General features: G+C 45.1%; 1 protein-coding gene across 1 annotated transcript in view; it reads left to right on the top strand.

The window, feature by feature from the left end:
- Positions 1-25715, top strand: part of RORA (RAR related orphan receptor A) — a 700343-nt gene that overhangs the window by 251672 nt on the left and 422956 nt on the right. The gene's annotated exons all lie outside the window — the stretch shown is intronic.

The raw sequence follows: 25715 nt of genomic DNA, 5'->3' as shown, positions 1-25715 counted from the left end.
ATTATAGGATTCCAGAGGTGGCTAAGGGCGAATTCCTGCTTACTTACACAGCTGGCTCTGTGGGGGCCAGGGTGGAGGCTGGGGTGTTGGTCCTCCCATGTCCTGCAGACTTTGTCCAAAAGGGTCTTCATCCGGGTGACTTTCCTCCAGGACTCAAGGAGCAGCGTGTTACCCAATGAAATCAATGAAAAGAAGTTTGAAGTACCATGTCCTGCAAAACAGCTGTGGAATGCTAAAAATAGGTCCCCAAGTAAGCTGGCGTCTTTCGGCTAATTGCTGAGAGGGATGGTTTGCAGAAGGGCCTCCCATCTCCAACACGGAGTTCTAGAAGGCAGAGATGGCAGGAAGCTGGATTGAACTGTTCGGATAGAACTCTGAGGGAGCCAAGGTGACTTTTCTCTTTGTTCTTCTGGAGGCCCAGCCCTGGTGGTGTCACCTCCTCCCTGGGCCTGGCTACAAGGGTCTTGAGGGCAACTTCTGTTGTAAGCGGAATAATGTTAACAGCTGGGACGTGCCAGTCTGTCAGAGGTCACTGCTGTTACAAGTTTCAGAGTGAACATTTTTAGTAGAAGGTGAGACAGGAGGACTGCAGGCTACACTTTGAGGCTGCAGACTAGAAAAATCAGAGCATTTTCCAAGCAGTGGACTAAGGCTGCCCAACCACCCTGCTCGTCCGTCATGGACCCCATAGGTTCAGACAGAGCCCACTCCAAGTAAAATTGGACAGGTGGCAGGGGAAAGTCAGTGGATTCTGAAACAGGAGATGGAAGCTTTAATCCTGCTCTTCGACCAACGAGCTGGGTCACTTGAGGCAAGTAACATAACCCACTCAGGTTTGCACCGTGTATGGACCAGGGTTCTCCTAGGTCTTGTTCTGACATTCAGTGAACCTATGATTCCAGAATTTTCTCATAGTTGAGCATCTTCCACATTCCTTGGCATGACCCCCCCGACCTCTTTTTTGTTGACCCCACCCACTGAGACACAGAGGGCTTTAATTTGTGTCCTCTCTTGCCCAGCCGCCCAAAGTACCTCCCTTTTCATTCTAATCCCAGATTTCCCGTGAGTCATGGGATGATTTTGCAAAGCCACCTGTTTTTGATGCTTCTTTAAGTCAATTAAAGCAGGTCCTTATGTAGTATCTGAAGAGAGACGGGGGTAATGGAGTGCATGCCGGTCAGCTGTGTTGGGGAGTCCTCAGGTCAGAGGATAATGGCAAAATCACAATGACAACAATTAGGAGGAGAATGAATGAGTTCCAGACACAAGCACCATCGCCTTATAAAGTCAATTTATGTGCTTGTTCCAGCAATGTAACACACGCGAGTTTGGGGCTCCCGGTTGCTCCTTCACGAGCCCCACATGCACGTGCAGGACTTGTATGTCATAGCTCCAGTCTAGGTTTGGTTCTGTTACTGTCCTCTTTGTTTTACCTTCCAGTGACATTCCTTGTGCTCATGCAGCTTTTTACCCGTCTGGGCTCCAAGGGACCTTTGGCTCTTTCCAACATACAAATCCAGTCTGCCCTTAGAGGAAAGATTTGCCACATTCAACCAGTCAGCCTGGCTCTCTGTTTCCCCGCCACTCCAGGGGCTCACAAACTGTTGTAGCTATGGAACCTTTTTCTTTCTGCTGGAATCTTTTAGAGAAGCCCCCGTTTGTGAGGCAGATAAATGAATAGAGCTTCTGTGTTTGAAGCATAAACTGAGGCATGACCCCCTTTCACTCTTCTCTCCTGCTCTTCTTGTTCTGCTCCTTGACCACCAGGAAGGCTTCAAGTCCCAGGGGACCCAGTTTGAAAACCACTGACCCCCACCCAGGCTTCCCAGTGTTGGGGTGGGGGTGGGGGCGGGAGGCAGAGTCAGGAGCCTCTTACCCTCTTGCTGGTCCAGGCTGAGCAGGTCCTGTCTTTGAACTGAAGGAGCATATCTGTGTCTCCTTAAAGTTCTCACTGGCTGCAGGGAAGGCGAACATGACTCCTGGGTGAACACCTCCTCGGGGTCTTTAATCCACCATTCATATTTGTAGAAGAGCTTTAAGAGGTTTGCAGAAATGCTTTAAGGAAGGAAGAAGAGGGAGCTTGGTGGCTATAAATAGAAAGGCTAGTTCTGAGGTCAAGAATGATAAAAGAGGAGAGAAAAAATGTAAGGGTTGCAATGGAATGAGGAAAAGAATCACAAAGACATTAAGAAAAAGCGTGCAAACTGGGGATTTCCAGCAGAAAGCGAAAAGCACAATGTGTCTGAATCCCAGGCTGAATGTTGGACGTCTGCTGTGTCCAGCCTCCTACTGCTGCTAGGGTCATGGAGAGCTGGGAGGGATTCCAGTTCCTTACCTGGTCCCGGGGCTACCAGCAAGGATCCCTCTCTTAACGAGCTCCCTGTCTAGTAGGGGACTTACTCAGAAACTTTAATCCAAAAGGAAATGTGGCAAAGGAGTAAGGGAGATAAAAATGGACAGTTAGAGGAGATCAGAGGAGGGGGTCTTCTGTGAAAACACCCAAGCCAGAGCAAAGTTGCTCTAAAGCATGGCCATTCTTTCAATCCTGAAGTGTGAACTTTGGGTAAAACTTAGGTTTGGGTAAAACTTAGGCTCCTCCAATTATATCTTATCAAACTTATTTTGACTCCTTCATCCTAACTTCATTCTTCTCAAAAAAAAAAATTACTTCTTTGTTTCTCTCCTCAGAGGAGGTATAAAATCATAACTATGTTTCTTCCAGCATGAGTCAGTTGGACCCTTGCTTTAAGTGGTGATTGCATGTGGCCCAGGAATTTTTATATCCTCCTGTCCGAATTTCAGTGGAGCATAGCAAGGCCTTTCCATTTTCGCTTAATTGCTTTCAAGTTGCTTTGACTTAAAAGCATCAGCTCATACCTCACACCAACATGGAGGGCAAAAAATCTCTTGACCGTCAAGGAGGGGGGAAAAAAAAGAAAAGACCTCGATTTGTGTGGAGGACCCTGGCCAATTACTAGTGATCTGGGAGAAGACTTTGTCACCATACAGATATAATAAACCAAGGGGGAGTGCGGAGGCATGTTGTATCTAATTCTGTGATTTACTCATTTTACCCATTTCTTTTGTGAGCCAGTGCCTTTCCAAGTGGAATTTAAAACAACTTCTAACCTAGGCCGGCAGTGGGCAGTACCGTCACCCTTGGCTTTGGACATGAAGCAATGCTGTGTTGCACGCTCTCTACTCCCAGGGTCTAGGACCTGGTTGGCACATAGTAGGGACTTGTTCAAATGATACTTGTGGAACTGAACTGGTTAGGACAAAGGCAGGGAAACAGGAATGTGCAGGGTGTGTTTATAGGCCAGAGAAATAACCAACACTTGGAAACCATTTACTGAAAGCCAGTACCATACTAAGTACTTGATGTTTTCTTCTCCTTTGACCTTCGACAGACCTTCTGGGGGTAGGACTAGTGGTATCCATTTCACAGGTGGGAAACAGATCAGATCAGCACTGTCTTCACTTGTGAGGACCACCCTAAAAGGCACCACAGACTGATAACACAAATTTATTTCTCACAGTTCTGGAGGCTGGGAATTTCAAAAGATCAAGGTGTAAGCAGGCTGGGTTTTATTCTGAGGCCTCTTCTTTTAGCTTGTAGATGGTGACCATCTTGCTTTGTGTGCCCATGACTTCTTCTTAATGGCTGCTCCTGGAGGAAGTAGAGATAGGACACCACTGTCTAGGGTTTAATTTTACTTCTCTAGAAGCTTCCTGTATAAACACAGCCATGCTGGCAGTTAGGGCTTCAGTATACAAATTTTGTGGGAGGGAGTACAAATACTCAGTCCATAACAAGTCACAGCTCAAGTTGACACAACTAGGGAATGTCCAAACAGGAACTCGGACCACCTTACCCTGAAATCTCTGCTTTCCATTGCGAGGCATCTTGTCCATGATGTGTGGAGTCACAACCTAGCATACAGGGAGGGAAAGGACTATGTTGTTGGAGAGGATAATGAGGAGATAATCTGGACTCAGAGTAACCCTAAAAATGGAATCTGTTGACACCCCCCATCTACATCCTACCTGCACCCATATAGAAAACCTTGTAGTTCCCTGAGCCTTCTGCTCATTGGCTTGCTGAATATGATGCTTTGCTCTGTCTTACAGAAGGGGTTCTCAGCCTCAGCTGCACTCTAGAACCACCTGGTAGACTGTTAAAAAACCGGGAGTCCGAGCTGGACTGGAGGGCCCTCACACAAATCATGGTAGTGACAGGTTATAATCCGAGCAAAATAAAACAACGTGACTTCATACTGATACAAGTAACCTAATGAACTGGTCGAAAGTCTGAGATAGATAGGATATTTATGTAATTTCAAGCACCTCTCCAAACAGGACTGATAAAATGCAAAAGGAAAATGAGGGAATTTATAGTGGAGAAGCCTGACAGTCACCAACTCAATCAAGTGACCAAAGCGAACATCATCAGTATTGGGACAAATAGAAACCATGTGCCATTTCACAGGTGACAATGAGAAGGCACCAAGCGCTGCTGTGTCAGCCTTATCCAAGATACAGAACCCGAATCTCACCGTGGGGAAACATCAGACTAAACTGAGCAACATTTCTACTGAGTTACTGGCTCAGTGATCGTCAACAGTGTCAAAGTCAGGAGAGCTAAGGACAGAACAAGGAAGCTTTCCAGAATCAAGGCAGCTAAAGGCACATGACAACTAAAAGTGACTTGTAATTTTAAACTAGAACCTTTTACTATAAAAAAAAAAATGATCTCAGATTTGGCAAAGCCTGAATGATCATAATGTATCAATATGGATTTCCTGATTTTAATGGTTAAATGATAGTTATGTTACAGAAGGTTCTTGTTTGGAAGAAAATCCCCACTGTAAAGGGAGTGATGGGACACCAAGTCGAATTACTTCCAAATGGTTCAGTTTAAAAAAAAAAAAAGTTATTTATACTGTAGCTTTTCTGTAAGCTTGAAATTCTTAAAATACAAACACACAAAATCCCTGATGTCCAGCTTGTGCACCAAAACAATTAAAAAAGAATCTCCAGGGAGGCGACCGAGGGTTTCATAAGCTGTGGAAATTCCCAGGTGATTCCAGTGCGAGCCTGGGTTGAGATTCTCAAAATATGGTCCCCGAACCAGTGGTGGTAGAATCAGTGGGAGGCTTGTTAGAAGCAGAGATTCTCCGGCCCTCTTGCAGACCTCTTGAGTCAGAAAATCCAAGGGGAGGGCCCCAGCAATCTGTATTTTAACAAACCCTCCAACTGGCTTGGAGGTTTTGGTTCATGCTTCAGAACCATTCATCCAGAACCTTGCTTATTCTTCTGTCCATATTTGCTCCTAAGTATCCTTCCAGAGTCAGCTCACACCCTCTTCACATACCTTCTCTGGGGCTACCTCACTCTCTTAGTGTAGCCTCAGGGTTTAGAAACAATCTGTCCACACACTGGTCACCCCCGACAGACCTGGTTCAAGTGTTGTTCCCCCAGTCCCCGGCACAGAGTGGGCACCACTGCATGCCTGTTTAATTGATGTTTATCAGATGAATGGAGGGACGTTCAGGGGTGTTCCCTGTGCTACACTGACTTCCGTTTGCCTGTCCTTTAGAGGTCCGCAGTGATGCATCTCAAGTGCTGTGACGGGAATGGGGTAAGGGGCTCTGTGAAGGCAGGGAAGATAGATGCCGAGTATTTGAAACCACATTAAGAAGCAGCCCCACTCTTAGGGGAGTTGGTTCTGAAGCCTTTTACTAAAAGGTGCCTGCGAACTGCTGGGCTCCCTAATTAAACCAGATGGACTGGATGATAGCTGATTAGATTCCTGACTTACCGATCCTCCTTCTATTTACTCACATAAATACGTTGATGAGCCAGAAACCATCTCATTCAGGAAAAGCACCTCGCTGAATATTTTTAGAAAATTAAACTTTTATGGATGACCCAGTCTGTGAGCAGCTAAAATGCCAAAGTCTGTTTCCTGGAGCACTGGGATGGTGGAGCTTTCAGCAGGGGAGCCGTGAACGGGTCTGTGTCTGCAAATGTATGCGAACACAACAGCAACAACAGATTATAGGCCCATCAGTCACTTTGGACAGAGGGAGCAGCACATCACAGCAATGGACACAACCAGGGACTTGGGCACGTCTTTGCTGCAGCGGTCTCTGCCTCTCCTAGCTCCGCTGGGTGGCGTCACCGTTGTGGATACTGACTCCCATTCATTTGGCAGTCCCAGCTGGTAATATTTGGGGCTGGGGTTGATGAAGTAGATGTTGAAAAGAACACACACTCCATTACAACATACATTTATAAACACATGCAAATACAGGTTCATCTGCCCATGCATAAATACATATGCCTACGTGTATCAATAACTGTGTGCCACCCTCTTGGAAATAACCCACACCAGATACAGTTATTCAGGCAGCAAGGGTCTTAAGCAACCATAGGGTTGAGAGATTCTTTACTTCAGGTCCTGCTACTGACTGGAATCCATATCCGTGCCCTATAGAAGATATGGCGGTGGCCCAGATTGGATGCAAGGAAAATTATTCTGTGAACCGCATTGCTTGAGGAGGTTTCTAAGACAATTGTGCTGAGATGATAGAAGAGTGAGTAGAATATTCTAAAGGTATGCCACCAGATCCATGGTCCTGCAGAAACATCACTGCACTTGAGAGACGGCACATCTCAGTCCCAAGTGCTCACACTGGCTTTGACCCGTGAAAATTGGTGCAGGTCTGGACTGACTTCCTTAGCTGAACGGCATAATCAGAATTCTGTTCGATCACACGCAAAGAGTATTTTTGACTGCCTGATGGATTGCTAGTGGGTGTTTACTTCCATGGCTGGCGCAACATATTTAGAACATATCAGATTTACTGAAAATATGGAAGCATTCCCTCTTAGAGTAAAAGCCAAGATCAGATTGTTCTCTAAAGGCACGGCAGGTCTCTGGAAGGTCAAATAGATATAATCCCAGTGTGTAACTTTCTGCTCATTTATTCATCTAGTATTTAATATATTCCTACCATGTGCCAGATATTCTAGGAGGAAACAGTGGTTAATAAGACAGACACAGTCTCTTCTTTCATGGAACTTATGATTTATGTTAACTAGCCATTAAGTTTGGTGAAAATAGAAACGAATGGCATAGGTAGAACTAGCAAACTTCCTGGGAGATAAGACTCATCTTCCAGAAAGCCATCTCCATAGAGTATTGTTATGGGCTGAATTGGGTACCCCAAAAATCCATCATCCCTAGTACCTACAAGTGAGACCTTATATGGAGATAGGCTCTTTAAAGAGATAATTAAGTTAAAATGAATAGGCCCTTATCCAACCTGACTAGTGTCCGTATAAGAAGGAAAAAATTGGATTCAGTAGAGGGAAGATAAACTGAATACACAGGGAGAAGATGGCCATCTTTAAGCCAAGGAGAGAGAACTGTAACATATCCTTACTTCACAGCCCTCAACCTTGCAAACCCTTTGATCTCAGACTTAAGCCTCCAGAACTGTGAGACGGTATGCTTCTGGGGGTTAAGCCACCCCATCTGAGTACCTTGTCACATCAGCCCTAACAAACTAATGCGAATATATTAAATGCTAGAATGTGGACAGGGAAGGGACTGGCTCGGTCGGGCAGGGACACAGCGTGAGAGAAGTTGAACTGTTGGTCAGGTTGAGTAGGGAGGGAGGATGGCTTAGTGTTCCAGAAGGGGGAAAAAGAGAGAGAGAGAGAGAGAGAGAGAAAGAAAGGGAGGGAGGGAACCAGGAGGGAAGGAGGAAGATAGAAAGGGAGGGAGGGAGGGAGTTGCTGCAAACAGAGAACTCAAAATGCAAGTCTTTGCATCCTAATAGCTTCATCCCTGTGAAGGAGGCTTCTGCATTCTCCAGAGAACACATTCACCCTTGATGTCGTGTTTATTGAATTGTTTTGTTTTTCAACAAGCAAAATGGCTTTAGGTCAGGCTGGTTCCTTCTTCTGCTCAGATACGTTAAGTTCTTCCATTGGAAGACTCTCTTTGTCCCTTGTAATTTTCAGTTTGGACATTTCCTTGATGATGGGATTTAGAGCTGCAGCCCACAGGACGGAAACCATCCCCAATTCTGCATTTGGATTGTGCCCCGACCCCCAGTGGCCGTGGGGAGGTCAGGACGGTACTAGACAGTGAGCGAAGCAATGGAAGGGAGCAGAAGGGGATGCTTTGCAGTGGTGTCCTCTTACTGGTAGGCTCAGTGATCGTGGGTTGACAGTTAAGCTGGGGAGGAAGATTGGGGCATGAGCTCAAAGATGGGAAGTCAAATATGACAAACCCTTGTGTCGATGCAGTGCCTGCTGGTGCTCAGAATTGCCTTGGTAGGTGAGATCGCTGCCTCGGGGCTGGCTCTTGGTGGAGGACTCTAGAATGTTGTGAAAGGGGCTGATGGCCTTTAGCAGCAGTTAGAAGTCCATTGTCTCTCAACACATAATGCCATAGCTCCTATTCCTTTCGTGTCTTGAGCCTCCATGCCACTGGTCACCAGAAGGACCTGCCTGAAGGTTGGAGGGCTGGTTCCAGCCTCTGAGAGGGAGGCGTGTGGTTGGAGCAAAGGGGCCTCTCACCGCTTCCTCTCCTGTCATACTTGCTCGTCACTTCTCTGTCTCTCCCCACGTGGAAAACACTCACTGCCAGGGACCATCCTTTAGTTCTCTCAGCATCCTCAGAACCTCGTCCATGCTTAGTTTATAGTTGGCACTCAGTGACTACTGGCTACAGGGAGAAAGGGAAGAAAAGCAGCTTTCTTTTGGGTCTGGGCAGTACCTCTTTGTGGCACAATGTGGCATAATTCAATATAATTTATGTCATGTGTGGATCCCAGGAATCTCAAATAGGACCTCTCCTTTACCCACCACCCCCTTGTATCTGCTTCACGCAGAAGGTGACTCCATGTGCTTCTGAAACCAGCCCTCCCAGCTGCACTTGTAGGCCACCAACATCTGGGGAGACCCTTGCTGCTGGGGCTGCAGTACCTAGAGACCGAAACCATCCTTCTCCCCTAGTTTCCACCGGTCCTTTGGGCAAACTACTTAGGCCATTCTATTCACCAGTGGGACATTGCACCCGAACTCCTGCTGGCTGCACCTCCCTCCCCTTGCCACCAGGCAGCACTGCCTTCCTTCCACTCCCCAGGCCCCGGGAGTTTTTACTAGCTCTTTGATTCTACCTTTGGGACAGAGGTATGAGGGCACAGGGTATGGGACTGAATAAAAGGGCAGGATGACTCTCCCCTCTGACCTTGACCCTGGTCCTTAACACTTTGGCCATTGAGGCTCATTCCCTTGGGTCGGGGGCTTTCCCAGGAAGCTCTACAGAGCCTCCAGCAATCAGAAACCCCCCTCACCCCACCCTCCACCTGCCAAACCTGAATCCTAGGGTGAGTTCCAGGTGGGCTTTCTCTGCTGGCTAGCCCAAGGGTATCCTCCTTGGTGAGAGGCCACACCACATCTTAACCAGAGAGGCGTGTTAATGTTTCCATTACCAAAAATAATCCATGTAGCTCCAGAAAGGCTTGAGCAGAGCATGAAAGCCCTGCAGGGGTGGGAGTCAGATGGACTTCTATTTCAAACCAGACTGTACCACTTACTTACTAGCTGTGTGACTGTGGACCAGTTACTAAGACTCCATGGGCTCCGTTAAATGGGATAATTCCTATTTCGAGACACTCTAACCGGTTTACAGGAGTGGAAATATGAAATGAGGGAAGGGCATTGCTGGCAAATAGTAGGCACTAAACCTACCTTGCTTTTCGTGTCTTCCTCTTCCCTTAAGTTGAGAGTAAGGAATAGCTCGATACAAATCTCTGACTTGAAACCACCCACTGGTGAACCTCCCCTTGAATATCCTAGCGGGAGAGCCCCATCAAGGGATCCCTGTGCCTGCAGTTGGAATGCATAAGTATCTGAGCTGCTTCATACTAACCAGGGCTGAAATCCACACCTGCCCACCGGGCCTCCCAGGATGTGCTCGCAGAGCTAACTGGGCCATCCCTGCTGAGTTCTGTAGCATTCGGTAGAGCTCTTTCATTAAGATGCTCAGAAAGGGCTTCAGATGAAGCTGAGGGAGGTACCACAGGCAAAGTGAGCTGAGCAGGGAGCAGAGGAATGGAAGGGAAACCTCACAAATAAGTACAACCTCTTTGCCAGGAGACCACAAACCAGAGGATGCCAACTTCCTTTCCAGCACCACCCAGAAGTGGTTCATTGCTCTAAGTCTAAGGAAAATGAATATCAACCCTCTTCAGGTCTCTTCCAAGCTTGGCAGTTTCTAACCCTTTGCTCCCACTGCCCACTTCCTCTGTTCTGCATCATTGCTATTCCTGCGTGAGATCATGGACAGTGTGTGCCTTGTGAGCCATGTCCCCTGCCTGCATTCTGATGAACAGGGCCCCTCCTGCACCATCACCACCTGCAGGAGACAAGCAGACTCTAGCTTCTAACTGACATGCTGTAGGGCACGAAAGCACAGACTTTAGAATGAGAGCTGCTCTCCTCTATTGGCTGTTCAACTTGGGGCCCAGATGTTTACCCCCGGAAGCTTCCATGTCTTCTAAGTGTAAATAGAGCTCATTTTGTCTTCTTCAGAAGTATAAGAATTAAATGAGATGGTACGTATAGGCATCTCATCATCTGATGCTCAGTATGGTCGCTATTTATAGGTGTCCTGGCAGTGGGAGGCATGGCGGGTGTGAGATGCATTTAGTCATACCAGGAATACTCTCCCCACCTTTTAAAACCATATCTATTCTTCATGCCTGCAAATGGCATCATCTTCATATTGTCTTTGCCATCATCTGCAACCACCTAATTTCCTTTGAATGCCTGTCTCCCCTACACTCTGCCATTCCTTGGCCTTGTTGCCAATGCTTCTGAGCAAGTCTTATGTTTCCCCAGAGTGACTGTAGGCCCTTTCAGACCCAACTCATCCTTTCTAGTGAGTGTTTCAGTAATGGCTCCTGGGAGCTGTGAATATTAGTGAATGTCAACACCCGTCTTTGGGCAGGTGAACATATTAAGGTTGCCAAGTGTTCATATCATGGTATCCAAGACAGTGTCCTAGTGTGTTGAGGACAGCTCAGAGATGGCTGAGATGAAGTAGAAGAGGGAGAAACCGTATAACCTCAAATAGAACTCTCAGAGCCATGTCCAGGGGCTAAACTCAGAAAAGGCCAGCTTTGATCTGTACCTTCCCTCTGGGGCCAGGTGATTATAGCTTAAGATGGGTTTGGGAATTTCCATGCTGCTGGAAACATATGAGAACCTTCCTAGTATTTGGGTCTGACAGCAAATGCTGAGACAGAAAAAAATATTTCCATCCATCTGCACTAATCTCTTGTTTCCCTAGCAGTTAGAAAGAGAGGGTGAAAAAAATAAATTAAAGGCTGCATCAGAGGGAAAAAAAAAATAAAAAAACACAGCTAAAGAGCCAGGCTTATGTTCAATCTGCTGCCAGGTCATTTTCTCGTCGGTACAGAAAATGCCAAACTTCTGTGGCTATTGGGTGGAGGTGCTGGGAATATAATCATTTGAACTGTGATAATTGAAGGCATTAAAGAAGAAAGCCCAACTGAAAAACTTCAGAAAAGCAAAGGCACTCGGAATTCCAAGCAGGCCACTCTCACCCCTCCAGCCTTGCAGCCACACGAGGAAGAAAACGGAGGTTGGTCAGGATCACGTCTCCTTCCGTGTCCTAAAAGAATCCAGCCATCTGCAACCGGTGCTCTGTGCCAAGCCAAATCCAAACCCCAGCACCTTTCTACTAATTTACATGCAGACCTTCCATGTTTGTATGTGCAAATCTATCCACGTGGTACCCGTATCAGCTACTGTGTTTAGGCTGGGACCCCAGGGAACACAGAGCCGACGAGGGCTTTGCACTTAACCTTCAGTTACACAATCTGGGCCTTGGTACCGGGTTGGCTGGAGCTGGCAGTTCCCACTGCTCCTGGAGACAGGCCAGGCTGACAACGTACATCCATGGATTAAATCATTAAAGCCATCACGGCTTCTTCCCCTTCCTCCTTACTCCTTTCTTGGACCCATTCGTAGCCAGAGACATCTCTCCAAAGGAAGAAGCTTCTGCCCATGTGTATTCTAGGCCTAGACACCATGTCAGCACCAACACAGTTGCTTCAACCAGCCAGTACTTGGAGATCTCTGTCTTGTGTATTGTTGGGCAATAAACATGTTCTTCTCGGTCACTTATATTCTTTCCTTGTGGGTCTTGGCTCCTGGGACCAGGTGTGCTTGTATGGTAGGGATGGGAAGGTTGAGAATGGTCCAGTGCCTTCGTGAGGCCGTCCGTGAACTTACCTGTGAGTGGGTTCCTGTGGAGCGGGCTGAGCCATGCACCCAGTCCTATGCCAGGCCTTGTAGCTGAGGCAGAAGGAATATTTGTTCCCTGGCCTCAGGAGGCCCACGGTCAGATTAGAAGCCATACACAAACAGGAATTAAAATGAAAACATAGGGAAAAAAAAAAAAACCAGACACACCAAAATCAGCATGACACAACCTAAGGCAGAGAAGGTGAGCAAGAGAGGGTAGCAAAGAGGGGAAAGGGTGGGGGGCTGAGAACGCTGAGAAAGTGCTTTCTGAAGGAGGTGACATTTGCACTTGACCTTGATGACAAGGTGAATGAAGCCTCTGTAAAGTGATAGTTAAGATGAAGACTGAAGAGAGATGGCTTGGTCTTAAATCCCAGCTCAGCTTCTCCCCAACTGTGTGATCTTGGGCAAGTTCCTTAATCTCTTTGTTCCTCAGTTTCCCTACTTGTAAAAGGATAATAATAGTGTCTGTCTCATAGGGGTGCCCTGAGGATTCCCTGAAATAGACCTAGAGAGCACACGGCTAAAACGTGGTGATGGGCTCATGGGCAAGCCAAGAACAGAACTGGCCGAATGAGAGGAGTGCCCTGGAACATGGGGAACATGACTTTGAGGGGAAGCTAGTGTGTCAGTGGGTCATCTCTCCCAGTCATTTGTATCTGTAATCCTGGTAATCTGTAATCTCTGCCCCTACTTATTAGATCAGATGGGCAGGCATCTCACCCACCATCCCAATGGGCTAAGGCATCAACTGGACAACTTTTGGAGTGGATTTTTTTTTAATTGTTTTTAATCATATGGACAAATGTGTGGCCTAAATTCATGCAAGAAATGCAAAGGCCTCTCCAGTACCTACTTCCTAAGCAGCCAACAGTGTGGCTGGCTTTAGGGAGGCAGGAGAAACGACAGGTACATTTGCTCCTGGCAGCTGTCTTGGTCAGAGGGATTTCATAAGAGCAACATGTTTGTTAAAGGTAATATCCATAGATGATGATTTTATGATAAAGTAAAAAACAAACAAACCAACAACAACAACAAAAAAACTTTCTTTAACTTATCTCTATGGAGTCATGGAATTTTGGAGTGGGAAGGGGTCTCCAAACTAATCTAGTCTTTGTAGCAGTGAGAGGAAAAATGGAGCAAGGTAGCTCTGTAAACTGGGAAGAAGTATCCAGAATCTCAGATCCTAGTTTCAGAAAATTTCTTCCTCTTTCCACAGAAGGTATTATTTCCATTTATTTGGGGGGCTTATGAGGAAAATTTTTATAATCCTCACTGATTGCAGGAAAGAAGAAAGGGCAGCCTGTCATATGGCGAGCCCCACAACCCCCATTTCCAAACCCAGCAGTGGGTGATGATGAGGCCTTAGGTGTTGGGTGGGAGAGGAACTAAGAAAGTTGTTCACAGGTGTGTCTCTGCCATAAACGTATATGGCAAAATGAAACCCTTCTCTGGAGGATCATGGAGTCTAGCAGCAGAGGGAAGCTTCAGGATCATTTAGTATTTCTAAAATTCCATTCTACCAGTTTCCCAAGATGTTTAATGGTGTTACATGTCACAGTCCACTAAATTTGGAAATGATCACTTGAGCAACAATAATAGGTCTGTTGCCTGCAGGAATTTCAGAATCTTTAGTATGCTACCATTATCATTGTGGCTTTCCAAGAAAGGGATGTAAGTGTGAGCCCAATTAATTTAATTTAATTTATTTTGGCCATTGTGTTGTTTTTTATTTTTGTGAAGGACCTTTTTATGTTAAGACTCATGGTGGTATCGCTCAGCATTTGTGGTCTGTGGAGCTTCAGGACATTTTAATTTTGTCTAATACCTAAGTTTACAGATGAGGTTTTGAAGGAAAGTCACTACCAAGTTCATGGTTGAAGTCAGATGTGACCCCGGGCCACCTGAGCCCCTCCTCCAGAGTTGCAGAACTCAAAGTAGGCAGACCAAGCTGCCCATTTTACCTGCAGTTATCCAAATGTTTCAGGAAAACGGTGGTTTTAAAAAAATAGTTATCTTGGTTTCTTTGGATATGTATTTCTGTTTATCACTCTGTCATACAGAGGCGGGTAATCACAGAATATCTAATACAGTCCTCTGTCCAACAGTTATAGAAAGAAAAGGAACACTTCATTTCTATTCCTTTTTCACACACAAGTCCAATAGGATTGGCTCTGCTATGGAGGCTGGTCACCCTGGTTTTTGTAGTTTCCAAAATCCTTCATATAATTAACCTTGGGCTGTGTCCATACCAATCTATTAGCAGGTACAGTTTTTTTTTTTTTTAAGATTTTGTTTATTTATTTGACAGAGACAGATCACAAGTAGACAGAGAGGCAGGCGAGAGAGAGGGGGAAGCAGGCTCCCTGCCAAGCAGAGAGCCCGATGCGGGGCTCGATCCCAGGACCCTGAGATCACGACCCGAGCCAAAGGCAGAGGCTTAACCCACTGAGCCACCCAGGCGCCCCAGCAGGTACAGTTTTAATGGGTGTGCCCATTTGCAGACTTCAGCAGTGTCAGAAGGGTTTTGATGTTCTGGTTTGTTGGGAGAGAATCAGGCACATGTGGCTCAGAATGGTAAAGGTCTTTACTTCTTTTTCCTATGTTACCAGCCACTCAGCAAGGTGCCTGAGCCAAGTTTCTGTGCAAACATGCTAAGCAGACAGCAAGAATGGTGTCATATTGTGACCAATAGTCAAGAGCACTGTTCATACACAGTACATTTTTCAAGTGATCCATTTGGTGGACATGAGCTGAGTTCGGTTTTCTTAATGACAACAATGGCCACCATTTTTGCTTAGCTGTGAGTTACCATGCCGGACATTTAACATATGTTTTATCTCGTTTTTTTTCTCATGACAACCATTGCTAAGTCCTAGTTACTGACCTTTAATAAGACAATTTAATCTCTTGTGCTTTGGTTTCCTCAGAGGGGGTTGGGAAGATTGAGTACAATGAGGTATGATTAAATGAGCATCTGTCTCATGTTTGCATATACTAGGCACTTAATAAGTAGTCATTTATTGGGGCAAAATCTATATTGTATAAGATATTATAAAATCCCACTTTCCTCTCTTTATACCTCTAGCTAAGACAATTAGGCCATAGTAATATTTTAAATAATCCTAGGTTTTGGTAAAGAGGCTGTGGAGCACATTAGTGACTCTTCTTATCAGGATGAAGTAGAATTTGATTCTGCATACATGCAGAGGCTCAAGTAATTTGAGTGTGATGTTTAATCCAGGATGAACATCCTTTGGATGAAATAAATGCCGTCAGCACTTTAAGAAAGTTAATATTTATATCAAACATCTTCTGTAATGAGATATGATCCTTTGACCACCAGAAATCTAGCTCAGATTTTAGATTTGCATGCTCCCATAGTCAGGTTTCTAAATGTTTTATTTATCCAATTGGAGAAGTAAAGTAGATGCACTATTTCAAAGGAGACAGTGAATCAAAGCAGATCACTAATTATTCCCTTCTCAAGGTATTCTGGTTGAAGAAAATAAAAGAAGACTCTGAAATCAAACATACCGCACAGATAATTTTGAATAGTAGTTACGTTTAAAAAACTCCTTTTAAGACAAACCATGAAAGGTAGGTGACATAATGTGATTATATTTGGAAACCAAGTGTTTATATTTGAGAAGAAAGTATTTCAGTTTACTGGCATAAACACTTAACTCTTTCAGAGTAGTCTCTACCTCTCGTTGGTGCTTCTCCATTTTTTGTCAACCTCCTCCTTTTCCCCATCTAGTTAACTCTTAACCATTTAAGACTAAGATAAAGTGTCATCTCCTCCCAGAAGCCTTCCCCAGCCTCCCTTTCTCCATTTTAACGTTGAGCCCTTTGCCTACCTATATCTCAACCATGAGCACCTTATTCTGAAATAATTAGTATGTGAATCTGTTTGCTCCACTGAACCACTGTGCCACGCACGTCCTGAGCAAAATGTCCTTTCTGTCTTTGTTTACCAAAATTACTGGCACAAAGTAGGTCTTTAGCAAGTGTCTATTTAAAGGAACTACAAGGGTGCCTGGGTGACTCTGTCCGTTAAGCGTCCGACTCTTGGTCTCGACTCAAGTCATGATCTGAGGGTCTTGAAATGGAGCCCCTCACTGGGTTCCCTGCTCAGTGAAGGGTTGCTTCCTTTCTCCCTCTGCCTCTCCCCTGCTCTCTATACATGTGTACGTGCATACTTGCCCTCGAATAAATAAATCTTAAAAAAAAAAAAAGACATTCAAAAAAGATAAAGGAACTACAACAAATCCTAGACAGTGGGCTTCCCCATTGCATTGCTGAGGATCAGAACCAAGGAGTTCAATGGTGTCGTGGAACTGATGGAACTGTAGCTAAAAAGGCTTCTGGATTTGTGTTCCTCCGTGCTGGAGGAAAGATGACAGGCACAATGGAGTCCTCACCTGCCTTCCCTGGCAAAGTTCCTGAATGTGGGTGTTGAGAGGATGTTAGTCTTCTCTCCAACAGGATTGTAGGCTGTGTTCACATTTTGTAAGTGCTCTTGTAGCCCCCACGGTATCTATTTCAGTAATAGGCACATTGTAATAATACCTCACTTGAATTCACATCATAGTGTAGTCAGTCATGTACCATCTTACGTGTCTGTCTCCCCTGCTCTCCCAACTCATTTTTGAGTCACTGCTATTCCGTACAGTGCCTGGCATTGGCAAGGATGCTAACAGTCTATGCATGAATGAGCAAATGAATGGTAAATAAATGAAGTCATTTGTATCATACCTTGTAGACTTCCTGGTACTTTCCCTTCAGATCTCACTTGATTTAATCTGTACACAACACTGTAAGGCTCATATGTCTAGGGTTACTGTCCCATTTCATAGATGCAGAAATTGGCCATCAGAAAGATTCGATAACTTGCTCATGACCTCATATCTGATAAAGGACAGAACCAGGACTTACGCTCAGCACTTCGAGTGCTTGAGACACAGACTCATGCCCCTAACACAGAACTTCCTCTACAATTTCTAATAGACCAGGTATGTGTTTGTTGGGTGAAGAGATGGTGGGACCTGCTAAGATACTTTGCCTGGGACAGAAGGAATAGTCATAATAACAACAGTGGTTACTATTTATTGAGTCCTTAAGTTGGGTACTCAGTAAATGTCAAGCACTTCACACAAGTCGTCCTCACTAACACACTCTAAGGTAGCTATTGGTGTGACTTTTGTTTCCCACAGGAGGAGACTGGAATACAGAATGCTTATGTACCCTGTGCATGGTCCCAGAGCTGGTTCCTAGTAGAGGCAAGATTGGAAGCCACGCAGTTTGAATTCAGAGCCCCCACTCTTAACCACTCTGCCATACTTCTTCCCCTTGAAAGACCTCCATTTTCTTCTGAACTGTCATTGTGTTCCTAACAGCCAACACCTTGACAGTCATTTTGACCTTGGAAAAATTATCCAACTTACCTGGGCCTCTGATGCCTGATTTGTAAAATGAAGAAATTAATATCTATTTTTTGGAATTGCTGTGAGAATAAAATGGTAATACATGAAGAATGTGCTTTGTAAGCTGTAAAGCATTATAGAAATGAAAGTTATTATTGCTTAGTGTGAAAAAAAGCAACAAGCTATTGTAATAATAATTTGATTGAACAAGTGTTTATCGAGTTCATACTGTGGGCAACATGTGATCAAAATAAGAGAAATACTTCTATTCATCACCGAACATAATGCTATCAAATTTCCAGCTAGAGAATCTACTTTCCCTGCTTCTTTTTGTTAGAAACCTGCTGGTGAAAATATCTAACAGGAAAGAAAACAAAACCAGGTAAAGCAATCTTGTTTAAAATTGTGCCGGTGATTACAGTGTGTTTTATGATTTTCTGTTTTCAATAATGCACCGCCCTACTTAAAAGCTTGCTTACCATTATTGTAATTTCAAACATCATCTGGCCCCTTTGGAGAATACATGTATGTAAACTGTTCTGTTCTCAGTGGAATAAACAAAACGGATAAATTGAAAACAGTGCCACAAGGAAGAACTAGAGAGGCATTGAGACTGTCAGGATTGGGAGTCGGCCCTCTTGGTTGGGTGTGATTCCTCCTTCTGACCCATCCTGCCTTCGTGGCCTTGAGTGAGACATGAACACTGACTGAGCCTCCATTGCTTTCCCAGCAAAATGCAGCAATTGAAACTTTATAAAAATAGTTTATGAAGTCTTTCTCACTCTAAAATGCAAGTTCTTGTTTTATGTTGAATTCAGGAGAATATTTAGCATCTTTTTGAAAATATTTGCATGATAGTTAGGACTAGGAATTTTAAAGGCATAAAGCCAGTGTCCAGTTAAACATCTCTATGATCCCAGTTTGACAACTAACATGTACTGAGCATCTACTGTATAACCAACATATGCTTTACGAGTATTCAGTAATGTTCATAGTTCTAAATCTGAAATCCCAGCAATCTGAAAAAATACATATAAATGGGGCGCCTGGGTGGCTCAGTGGGTTAAAGCCTCTGCCTTCAGCTCAGGTCATGATCCCAGGGTCCTGGGATCGAGCCCCGCATCGGGCTCTTTGCCCCCCTCCTTCCCCCCCCCCCCAGCTCCACCACGTGCCTCTCTGCCTGCTTGTGATCTCTGTCTGTCAAATAAATAAATAAAATCTTTTTAAAAAATACATATAAATTGAGATTGCCTTTAAAAAAATATAAAACCCAGGGGTGCCTGGGTGGCTTGGTGGGTTAAAGCCTCTGCCTTCGGCTCAGGTCATGATCTCAGGGTCCTGGGATCGAGCCCCACATCGGGCTCTCCGCTCAGAAGGGAGCCTGCTTCCCCCTCTCTCTCTGCCTGCCTCTCTGCCTACTTGTGATCTCTGTCAAATAAATAAAATTTAAAAAAAAAGATTAAAAAAATATATAAAACCCAAATAAATGTGGCAAGTCAAGGCAAGAAATAACTGGAGATAAATGTCCATGTTTTTTTTCAGTCATTACCAGTTGAACTACAATCTGCCAATCACTAAATGGTTGCAAAGAGAAGCAAAACTGATCTCTGCCATCAAGGAGCTCACCATTACACTCAGAATATAAGAACTGAATAAGAGTCACAAAGTACTTGAGGATCCCAAGAGAAAATAATTTGTTCTGCCGGGGGAGTCCTAGAAGTTCCAGAAGAGGTGACGTTTCTCCTGAAAGTTGGAGGTTGAATAGGATATCCCCTTGAATTTGTTGGCAGCGGGCTGCTTGTTCACTTCTGTTAAATCTAGTAGACACCCCGCATAGGTCAGTAAGTATGGAGAGCAGATCCAGTGGGGACCAAATCAGGACCCTTCTCACACGACCTACCTCCACAGAGTCAAAGCTTTCATCATCCATGAATGAGGAGGATTGGAGTCCTACCCGTAGGTGTAAATAGAAAGTTTCCCCTTTGAGTATGTCCAGATACGTATCTTCTACCCTGCAGGGCTTGAAACTATTCTGGAAGTTCCCACAGTCTCCAGAGAGCCTTCTCTTCCTTTTTGCAAAACCTGTGTTTGTGGCACACAATAGATGTTATGAAGTGGAAGCTTTGCCAGTTGATTTCACTTACTAAGCAAGGTTGGATAGAGCTGTAAGGAGCGGCCAGGTGGGAAATTTAATGCTGGAGATTTGCAGGAGTGTGTCAGTACCATTTCTCACATCCCACCACAGGGTCTGCAGTAACGGCAACATGGCGCCAGGTGACCAGGAGTAGGTTAAAAGCACCCTCTCCGGGCGCCTGGGTGGCCCAGTCTGTTGAGTGTTGGACTCTTGCTTTCACCTCAGGTCATGATCTCAGGCTGGTGAGATAGAGCCCTCCATTCGGCTCTGCGCCAGCAGGGAGTCTGCCTGAGATTCTCTCTCCCTCAGCCCCTCCCACTCGTGTGCTCTTGCATGCTTTCTCTCTCTCTTTCAAATAAACAAGTCTTGGGGCGCCTGGGTGGCTCAGTGGTTTAAGCTTCTGCCTTCGGCTCAGGTCGTGATCTCAGGGTCCTGGGATCAAGTCCCACATCAGGTTCTCTGCTCGGCAGGGAGCCTGCTTCCCTCTCTCTGCCTGCCTCTCTGCCTACTTCTTTGGAAAAATGTCTGTCAAATAAATAAATAAAAATCTTAAAAAAAAATTCAAATAAACAAGCCTTTAAAAAAATAAAAAATAAAATAAAAAGCACCCCCCTCTGACCTGCTCCTTGTATCCTGCAGTGGCGTGTCCAGCGCAGGGTTCAGATGAGGCTGCAGCAATTAGAACAGAAGTGGAGGGGTCTCTGTGTTGGTGCTTTGTGTGCCCACACTTCACAGCTGCTCTGCGATCCAGTCCAGAGCAGCGTGGCTTTCTCTTGTGTGTAGTAACACTGGGTGCCAAATGGAGTGGTGAGGGAACACTATTTGGGCAGTTTATTTTTACATGCTGAGTTTTTTTCCCCTTTAGCTGTATATTGAGAGGTTTTATCTCTGTGAGGCAGTCCTGATAAACAGCCTAACTGGAGAAGCCAAGCAAGATTGGGACTGGCAACTTGCAGCGTTTACATTGTGGATGGTACGAGACAATTTGGCTGGCCCCGGCATCACGTGGGGTTCAGCTCCCTCACCATAGGAGGCCAGGAGCGTCTCAAGGGAGAGACCATGACTTAGGTACACGTACTCCACGGTGTAGCAAAGTGCATGGCACACGCCGGGTGCTTCGGGGATGTTTGCAAGAGTATGAATGACTGGACAGCACCATTATCCTATATTTCACTGTGCCGATTCTGCTTAGAAAGGCTGCTTGTTCACGGCTCAGAACACACTTCAACTCAACCCTGCCTCTTCTCTGCTTGCCTATTAAAATCCTCCTTCTCTAAAACAACTCTCGGACAACTCCAACCTTTATAAGATCTCTTCCTGCCTGAATTATGGTATCATTCCCTTCAGTACCCCTCTTTTGGAACTAGGGAGAAAAATAACCAAGTTCTAGGTTTGTTTGTTTTTTTTATGATTTTATTTATTTGTGTGAGAGAGAGAGAGCACACGAGCAGGAGAGAGGGACAGAGGTAGAGAGAGAAGCAGGTTCCCAGCTGAGCAGGGAGCCCCATGCGGGTCTCGATCCCAGGACTCTGGGATCATGACCTGAGCCAAAGGCAGACACTTAACCGACTGAGGCACCCAGATGCCCTACCAAGTTCTAGATTCTGATTGTTTATGTGAGTGTGAGTCTCATGACTTCTTTTTTTATTGAAGTATAGTTGAACAATATTACATTAGTTTTAGGTCTATAGCATTGTGATTTGACAATTACATACATTGTGAAATGTCACTATAATAAGTATAGTTAGCATCTGTCACTCCACAGAATTGTTACAAATTATTGATTATATTCCCGATGCTATGTTTTACATCCCGATGACTTTTTTATTTTATTATTGGAAGTTTGTACCTCTTAATCCCCTTCACCTATCCCCCACCTACCTCCTTCCTTGCCACAGCAGTTTGTTCTCTGTGTTTGAATCTCTGATTTTGTCCGTTTGTTCATTTGTTACGTTTTTAGATTCCATAGATAGGTGAAATCTTATGATATTTATCTTTCTCAGTCTGACTTACTTCACTTAGCCTCTAGGTCCAGCCATGTCATCCCGAATAGGAAGGTATCATTCCTTTTTGTGGCTAAGTAACATTCCTCTGTGTGTGTGTGTGTGTGTGTGTGTGCGCGCGCGTGCGCGCGCACACACGCACATGTGTTTGCACTTGTGTGTGCGCTGCAAGTTTTCTTTATCCTTTCATCTGCCAGTGGACACTTCGCTTGCTGCCGTAACGTGGCTATTGCAAATAATGCCTCAATAAACATAGGAGGGCATACATCTTTTCAAATAAGTGTTCCTGTTTTCTTCAGATAAATACCCAGTAGTGGAATTATTGAATCCTATGGTAATTCTATTTTTAATTTGGGGGGGGAACCTCCATGCTATTTTCCATAGTGGCTATACCATTTTGACACAGGGCTCCTTTTTCTCTACATCTTCGCTAACACTTGTTTTTTCTTTTATTTTTGATACTAGCCATTCTGACTGATAATAAGGTGTTATCTCATTGCGGTTTTAATTTGCGCTTCCCTGATGCTTAATGATGTTGAGCATCTTTGCCTGTGTTTCTTAGCCATCCCTATGTCTTCTTTGGAAAAATGTCTATTTAGGTTCTCTGTCCACTTTTAATTGGATTATTTGTTCTTTTGGTGTTGAGTTACATGAGTTCTTTATATATTTCGGATATTAACTCCAATATGGTGTGGTACTAGCACAAAAATAGACACATAGATCAATGGAACAGGGTAGAGAGTCCAGAAATAAACCCACTCTTATGTGGTCAATTAATCTACAACAAAGAAGGCAGAATATACAATGGGGAAAAGACAGTCTTTTCAATAAATGGCCTTGGGAAAACTGGACAGCTATGTGCAAAAGAATGAAACTGAGCCACTTTCTCACAGCATACACAAAAATACACTCAAAATGAATTAAAGACCTAAATGTAAGACCTGAGACTATAAACTCTCTAAAAACAAAACAAAACAAAACAAAAAATCTGGGAAGTAATGTCTTGGACATCACCTTAACAATATTTTTCTGAATCTGTCCCCTCAGGCGAGGGAAACAAAAGCAAAAACAAACTGTTGGGACCGCATCAAACTAAAAAGCTTTTCCACAGCAAAGGAAACCATCAACAAAATAAAAAGGCAACCCACTGAGTGAGAGAAGGTATTTGCAAATGACATATCCACTAAGGGGTTAATACGGTTTCTTGAAAGCAGAGAGTAAGTAGGGCCATGTCTTTATACCCCACATAGGGGAATGGTTGTAGGGGATGAAAAAAAATCTGGAGATAGAATTGGATCCAAGTGTGTGACCTGGTTCTGTCCCGTAATATTTGGATGATCTTGGCCAAGCCACTTAACTTCTCAAAGCCTCGATTTTCCCATCTTTAAAGTAGGAATAAATAGTGCTTGTCACAGTGAGGTCAAAAGGATTAAATGAGGTTGCTTATGTTAAAATGTCTGGCATAAATTAAGTGTTGTTGTTACTTATCCCTGACAGAGGCTAGTACTAGCTGGGAACTTCATCTATTTTTAGTGACTATTAGTTTAGTGACTGAGGAAATGAACCATGGAGAGTATTTTGCCTTCCAGAAGTGACTCCTATAACTCATTTGTAAATGTTGGCATTTTGGAGTGGAAAGAAAAAAATGGATTTTGTTTCTTTTAAATGAATGCTGCATTGCATTTGCATCACAAGCAAAAGGAGAGAAATATTTTCATTCAGTTTTATTTTTCTTCTTTAACACCAGTCACTTGTATTTCTTGGGTCATATTTGCCTGGGAATAAAAAGTAGGGTCTCCAAATAGTTTTGTTCTGGAAAGAACTTGAATCCCCCACCTTCCCCATTATCTTTTAAACATCGGGGCATGGGGAGCCTGAGTGGCTCAGTCTTTGGGCATCTGCCTTCGGCCTAGGTCATGATCCCAGAGTCCTGGAATCAAGCCCTGCCCGTATCAGGCTCTCTGCTTCGCAGGAAGCCTGCTTCCCCCTCACCCTCTCCCCCTGCTTGTGTTCCCTCTCTCGCTGTGTCTCTCTCTGTCAAATAATATATAAAATCTTAAAAAAAAAAAAAAAATCTGGGCGTATTTCAGGTGAGCTGGTCATTTTGGCTGCCTTTCACATTCCCTGTGGCTCTCGGTAGTGTTAGGTTCTGAAGCTACTGATGCTGAAAACAGCAGCATGGACCTAATATCCACCACCAGAGATGCCCATGGGGGGCTGGGGGGTTGGCATTGCTGCTGCCTGTTGACTAGTGATGCCCACAGGTGGCTGCCCCCAAGGCTCTGAGACTGCCTGGCCTTCAGAGGGCCTCGGCCTTTGCAGTATCTGCCAGTACCCTTGCTTAGGTACCAGCTCCCACTACAGAGGCTGCTGGCAGCAAAGCAAACACCATACCCTGGGGTTCGCTAGGGGCCACTCATGGTTTTGGCGAAATTGCTCTTTTTTATTCAATTTTTACTCAACCATGCAATTGTGGTTGTTCTCCCACAAGGCACAGGATAACTGGGACAAAGAATGCACTGCTCCACTCAGAATCATCCCTCCTTCTGATCCTGGCCCATTCACAAAAGGTACATTTTGAGTCATTCTCCCTTTGGAAAATATATCTCTTTCCTGGAGCCTCCTTGACTCCTCCTGCATATAACCCCCAGCAAGTGTCCCTCTCCTCCAGGCCTGCCTGAATCCTTGGGTGAGCCCTACTTGAATTCAGAGCGGGGACCCTGCTACACCCCTGATTCATCAAAGAATCTGACTGGTGGGAGAACTCCTGACCACCATTCCCTGGGTGGAAAGGGGGCAGTAAGCAGACCCAGTCCATCTTGTGGATTGGAAGCTGGGTTGACAACCAGATTTGCCTCTGGCTCTTTTTGGCCAGTGAGATGACTTTAGGTGGCCCTGGCTTCCCCACAAACAGAGGGGACCTCGTGTGTTCAGGGCTTGCACATGCACTGTCACAGACAGAGTGCACAGACCAGTGTGAATCATTTTCGTCTGCCCCTGGCCTGAACCGCCCCTTTTTCTTTCTCCCAAATACAGTTTTGACCGTATTCCTTTATACCTATGAACACTTCTTGATGGAACATCTTTTTGTGCCTGTGACCAGGGAGCGGGGGAGGGGTGTGGATTAAACGGAAGGGATTTGAAGAAAGAGCCCCTTTTCTCCCTAACAGTGAGGAGCCTTATTTCTTCTAAGTAGCTCTGCTCTTGGCGGTTGTTGCCTGGAGAGCCTCATTCTTTCCCTCACCTTCGCATCTGCAGCAGCCACGATAGAACAACGTTTCCCCCTGACAGGAGCTTGGGCGAGCCACTGTCGCCTGGAGGCAAGCCAGCCCCGTGTGCCGGCCAGTTGGCACCACCCTCCCGTGTTCAGGAAGCCAGTGTTCTTCTCCGTCCCCAGAGATGTCAGTCCTGTGATGCCGGCTCCCTCCAACAGGAACCTTGGCATACTTACTTCCCTTCAAAAAGAGAGAGGAGAATTCCTATTCCCCACCCCACCCCCGACATATCGTTTTATAGGATGATGAGCTTGGACTTTCAGAGAGAGTGTGGGGAGGGGAATGCCATTTTATAGGTTGTCCCTCCACTCCGGTCCCACGTTGCCGGATCTGCTACATATATTCCGTGGGAACCTCTCTCCCCTCTGCCTGAAAGCTGACCAGTCCTTGGCCTTTTTCATTCCAAAACCGGAGCAGGCTATTTGCTTTCCTTTGGTGTTCCATCCTACACATTGTGCTCATTCGAGCATCTGTCCCGTTTCTGAGCTGCAGACCCTGCGGAAACTCTGCCGTGTGTGCCTTT

This window comes from Martes martes (genome assembly GCF_963455335.1).
Source record: "Martes martes genome assembly, chromosome: 7".
Lineage (NCBI taxonomy): Eukaryota > Metazoa > Chordata > Mammalia > Carnivora > Mustelidae > Martes > Martes martes.
This window is presented reverse-complemented; position numbering and strand designations above follow the sequence as displayed.